The sequence below is a fragment of the Carassius carassius genome, chromosome 32 (genome assembly GCF_963082965.1).
Source record: "Carassius carassius chromosome 32, fCarCar2.1, whole genome shotgun sequence".
In the NCBI taxonomy this organism is placed as follows: Eukaryota; Metazoa; Chordata; class Actinopteri; order Cypriniformes; family Cyprinidae; genus Carassius; species Carassius carassius.
This window is the reverse complement of record NC_081786.1, coordinates 188,880-195,000: the sequence shown is the minus strand read 5'-3', so window position 1 is coordinate 195,000 and position 6,121 is coordinate 188,880. Positions and strand designations below refer to the sequence as shown.

At 43.7% G+C, this 6,121-nt stretch overlaps 1 pseudogene; it reads left to right on the top strand.

Moving 5' to 3' along the window:
- Positions 1–4,216: 4,216 nt before the first annotated feature.
- On the top strand, positions 4,217–5,548 carry LOC132113116 (thyroxine 5-deiodinase-like; annotated as a pseudogene).
- The last annotated feature ends 573 nt before the right edge of the window (positions 5,549–6,121 follow it).

The following is a 6,121-nucleotide window of genomic DNA, read 5'->3' as shown; positions in this document are numbered from 1 at the left end:
TTACGATATTAAATAAGTGCCCGTTTGGAAATGTTTTCATGATGTGAGAATGTAGATAGTCACTGTGACACAAATAAATCAGTGCATATCTCCAGAGCGAGTGTTAGAAGCAGTAACAATAAAATAAAAGCTGATGAGACTGAAATGAGGGGTTACAGGCCTTTCATTCCAGCTCTCTGAGCTCGTTAAATCATGCAAAACTCTTCCACAGAAGAGAAATACAATCACTCGGGACTCCTAGAATCTACCAATTACTCAAGAGACTAAAGTTTTGTTGTACGTGTCAACACATTCACACTCATGTTTACAAGTTTCAGTTTTTGCAGTGTTGCTTCACCGTGTATCTCATCATGAACTGTTAACTTCATCAGAGCATTGGCAGATGGAGTCAGTGGAGCTGCTGATAAAGCTGAACCTGGGTGTCATCAGCATAGCTGTGATTGGCAAATTGGTTAAAAGCAACCCCCCCCACACACACACACACACTGCCTGTAATGCACTCATCTCGCTGTATACAGTGGCACACGAGAGTGACATATTTCTCAGGACGCCACAGGAATGTGTGCATCTTTGTACAAAACGCAGAACCATTGAGTTTGAGAGAAGAATGCACATAGTTCAAAGAGCCTCGTGACTGTGAGAATATCAGACGTGTCCTCTGTGACTGCGACCGCCGGTTTGTGTGAGCAGAGCAAGGGACGCTGGGAATCAAAGAGGAGGATGATGACAGTTCGCCGGTGACCGTCTTCATGGTGTTTCATCAGCGCTGGACCTGAGCCACATCAGTAAGCCTGTGCATCACACTGGGTGATTTTCCAGCTCGCTGTCCTCAGATAAACCCAGCGCCGCTGCCAAGAGCCAGCTCGCTTTACAGAAGGTAACTGGGTTACAAGCCAAGCAGACAGAAGCCCAGGGAATAAATCAATCATTCCTGAAGAACACACTAAACTGAGAGATCAGACTGGAAGCTGCAGATCCGGACGGGGTTTGTGGATCCCAATCTCAATCTGATTTAATTACACGGATGCTATTTAAACTGAACCGAGCTGGATGATGACATCACTGAATTCAATGATGAACTGCCTTTAACTGAAAATTGAGTGTTAAGTATTGTCCTTCTGCGTTATTGAGACACTATTTTCCTATTTAATACTGTAAAGTGCTGTGACACAAACTGTATTGTTAAAACCGCTGTATGAATAAAGGTGAGTTGACTCAGACGAGAATAAAGATGTTTCTGAAGGACTTCAGTCGAGATGATGAAGATGTAGCTCTGATTTTGCACTGATGCTGCATTCCTCTTTTTGGAACACAAATCTTCTGACTCTCTTAAATTGAGTGAAGAAACAAGGTTAAGCAACACACGTCCGGCAGAATGAACTCATGACAGTCAGAAGAACAGAGAGAATAAGAAGAAGAATAATCCGGTTTAGAGAGAGAAGACCGAGACGACGCATCTAGACATACAGTCTTGTTCCTCTGACATGATTATGTGTTCACTTCATCCTGAAGAATGCCACAAGGAAAGCAGATTATTTTGTTGCTTTCACAAATAGTAGTCTAAGAAATCTCAGATATCTCAACAGCCTGAATATGTTTGGGTAGAATCCATTAAAAAAATATAAACGGAAAGAAGGGTTTGTTTCTTCTGAAAGAGTCTTCAGAGTGAGTTTCATCATAATCTGAAAGCTTTGTGTGTCTCCGTCTCATTCCCATCTTAGAGAGTGTGAGGATACTGCAGAAGACACTGGAAGGATTTACACTCGAGGCACAGAACAGAACTCCCAGTGTCCTCCTGAAACCCCTCGTTTCCCCACACGCCCCCACATCTCTACATCACTGCGTGGGAAGAAAGACATAACTCTGAGTCTCTGTTTCTGCTGCTGCCATGTCGTGGAGAAGCTGTGTGTTTCTCTGTGAAAGCAAAACGACTTTGTTTGATCTTCCAAAAGAGGACACAACAAGAAATCAGTGGCTATGTTGTATTTCAACACTGTTCCAGAACAGATCAACCCAAATATTCAGGTGTGTGCTGCACATTTTACGGAGGACGAGGACTGTTTCCTGAACCAGTCTGTGGCTCCTATAAAGTTAGTCTGGTGCTTCTGACTCACAGACTGTAAGTACATTATTAATATTTAGATAATTTGTCAATGATGATTCTACCGTGAGTCTAGCGCAGTGTAGAGTAGAGCTTGTTGTTAGTTGTTTCTGAGATCACAAATGCAAACATGGTTTTATGTTTATGCAGCGCGATACGCAACCCAACACATAAAAACACAGTGTAAGTCATTATAATCAGTAATTATGTCTGCAGTGGATCAACAAATGCCTCGTTTGTAATGGGTTTTATTGGTTTTGTCTCGTATGATGACATCAATGGAAAAAACTTTTCAAAAAGTTGACCCTTAAGACTGGTTTTGTGCTCCAGGGTCACATATAGAGTTTACGTGCACATTTGCAAATAAGAGATGAATATAATGCATGAAGCGCCGCTGTCCTCCGCTGGCATCCGTCACAGACGTGCTCCTGTGGATATTCACATGTAACATACACCGCGCATATGAACACTCACTCTGTCTGTACTAATGTGTGTCCTATTTTCGTCTGGCTAAATGTTCTTTGAACATCATAGAACGCATTCTGAACTTCTGAACTTAACCTGCAACATATTTAAAGCGCAATACGATACAGTGTGCAGAATCTTACATGTTTAGGTTGAAAGGTGATCCAGCAAAGCAACGGCTGTTTTAAATCACGTGTGAGAAACAATAACTACCGTCAACACTATAGCAAAAAAATAAAATAAAATATCACTGATTATTTAAGGAATGAAACAAGTGACTGAGAGAGAGTCACCTGAATCATTCATTCAGTCCGTTTCTTAAAAAACAATGATTTATTGATTCATGAATTCACAAGCTCTCGATTCAATTTGATTAAATTCCATGTTGTCCTAGAGTTTAGATGGATGGATGGACTTTTTTATTTTATTTGGCCAGTCATGTTTTGATTTGTATGTTGTTGATGAATGAATGTTTCTAGGACACAGTAATGACAGCACCTCATGCAGCGACTCCAAACTAAACTACTTGAAAGTGTATAGACACTTGATGTATGTGAACAGTAGCATCAGCCTCCTGGAAATTAAAAAGCATTTGCTGTGCTACAGCTGTAAAATTGTCCCAAATTACAAACTATACACTATGCACTTATGATATCAGTGTCCCTGCAGCACAGAAGCAGTCATCAGTGTCACAGACGTATATTTGGAGAAATACACAACAATACACTGTATGAGTCACAATTATACATTTCTCTTTTATGCCAAAAATCATTAGGATATTAAGTAAAGATCATGTTCCATGAAGATATTTAGTAAATCTCCTACTGTAAATATATCAAAACTTAATGTTTGATTAGTAATATGCATTGCTAAGAACTTCATCTGAACAACTTTAAAGATGATTTTCATATAGTTTCAATTCAGAACTCTGCCAAATATTGTCCTATCCTAACAAACCATATACATTAATGAAAAACTCATTTATTCAGCTTTTTGGTGATGCATAAATCTCAAATTATGAGATTTGAAGAATTAAAAAAAAATGTACCCCTGTTGTCTAGGGTCACATATAATGCGTAATATACTGTATATTACATAAGGTTATTTTATTCTCCAGCATTGGAGTATAACAGACGCTCCCTGCAGCTGAGAGTGCATGAGCAGTTCTTCTTCTTTTTCGGTTAAATAAAGCTGCTTTACACTGCCAAGTTAACGATGCTGTGTCTGCTTACAATTCTGTGTAAAAAATGCAGTGTAGAAGCCAGACTAAATTGTGCCTGTTTTGATACTCAGATTCAGTATCAAAATACAGCATAAAGCAGCATTAAACAGTGTGTGTAAAGACCCAGTGGTGTTAACAAGCCACCAATAGAAGGCGACCAATTACCACCAGAAACACACAGGGGCCATCACAGTTTCCATTATAACCAGTTAAACCATTACCCATTCTGTGATAGTTTCTATTGTCTGTTTGTTGTTTTCAGCAGGGCAGAATGCATCGATGACTGAAATAGTGCCCGAAGGAGACTCTGGTGACGCGCGCCAGTGAATGCGCAGTGGTGTGCGCGCTTGATCCGGAAGATCGACTGACGCTCACTTACTCAGATCGGAGCAACTTTCGCAGCGCGTCAGAGAGTCGTTCGCGAGCGTCAGTGCGCTGCTGCAGCTCCTAAAGTGCACTGACGAGAACTTCTGAAGCCATCAAGACTTTTTTCATTAATAGGAGACGCTTCGATCTTAAAGCGCACTTGTTTGCGCGGCGCTCGGTTGCTCGACGGAATATCTCCTCGGAATATGAGTGATGCGCCTCGGTGTGTTTGGAGGCGGAGTGACTCACTGACATTCATTCATCACATAAAAGGGAAGTTGAGCCGCTGAACAGCAGAAACTCTTCTGGGATCGATCATGAATGCGTCGAAGGCGCTGAAAAACGCACTGGCGTGCTTGGTGATCCTGCCGCGCTTCCTCGTCGCCGCGTTCATTCTGTGGTGTCTGGATTTTCTGTGTGTGAGGAAAAGAGTTTTGCTCCATCTGAGGAGTGATGATGAGGAGGAGGAGGAAGACCCTCCGCTGTGCATCTCCGACAACAGCCGCATGTTCAGCTGGGAGTCGCTCAAAGCGGTGTTCCACGGACACAAGCTGGACTGGCTGAAGTCCGCGCGCCTCGGACACGACGCGCCCAACAGTGCAGTAGTTCCGCTCGAGGACGCGACGCGCAGACGCGTGCTGGACTTCGCGCGCGCTCACAGGCCGCTGGTGCTCAATTTCGGCAGCTGCAGCTGACCTCCGTTCATGACGCGTCTCAAGGCGTTCCAGCGGCTCGTGCTCCGGTACGCGGACGTCGCCGACGCGCTGGTGATCTACATCGAGGAGGCGCACCCGTCCGACGGATGGGTCAGTTCTGACGCTCCGTATCAGATCCGCAAGCACCGGAGTCTGGAGGAGAGGCTGCGCGCGGCGCGGCTGATGGCACGCGAGGCTCCGGGATGCGCGATAGTCGCCGACAGCATGGAGAACTCGTGCAACAGCGCGTACGGAGCGTATTTCGATAGACTCTACATCGTCCAGGACGGGAAGGTGGTGTATCAGGGCGGCAGAGGACCGGAGGGATACCGGATCTCCGAGCTCCGACACTTGCTGGATCAGTACCGCACGCGGCTGCGCGACGCCGTGATTCGCGTGTAAACTGACGCGACTTTAACGAGCTGTGTTTCAATCCACCTGTCTTTATAATATTGTACCAGATGGAGACGCCAAGATGCTCATAAATTCTAAAAATGCGCATTAAAAACGTATGCGCAGAGTTGGATAGGACAGACTTTACGCATATAAACTGTGATGAAAGCGCTGGATAAATTGGTCCATGCGCACTGATAGAGTCTCGAGACTGGACTAACAGCTCCGATCTCCTTCACAGCTTCTCAAATCAAAAGCCTGAGTAAAGTCTGTGGTCAAAGTATTTCTGTAGAATTGTCTTAAACGACTGCGTTCCCAAACAGCAGCATCCACCTCTGAAAGCACTCACAGCGTTTACTGTGTTTCTTCTGCTGCTCTGAGACACAAATCATTCATCATATATCAACATCATTATATTCAGTGGCTTCGACTACTGTTCTCGGTGAGATTTAGTGACAGTTTACCAGGAAGAGACTATTCTGTTCCCTCTGACTCCTTGGATTTAAACACTGCTTTATTCACGAATGTTTTATGTGATGTCCCAGTTTCAGATTCGAATCGTTGGATGGAAACACAGCTCAGTTTCTCCAGAGGAGTGAAGCCTGCGCATAATGTGAAGATCGGGATGTGATTTGGATTGAGATCGGTCACACGAGTAAATCCGCTCATTCCGAGGCGCGCGCGTTTATTGTTCACCTCCAAGTGTCCAAACCCATGTGCAGAGTAAAGATTACATGAAGTTCACTCTCTTTAACTCAATGCTTTTGAATTAATATACGAATCAAACTATCTGCTAAAAGAACCTCGAGTATAATAATAATAAGAGAGTCTGTTCATTTGTCATAACAAACCCTTGAGCTTTCCTTCAGGAGAGTTTTT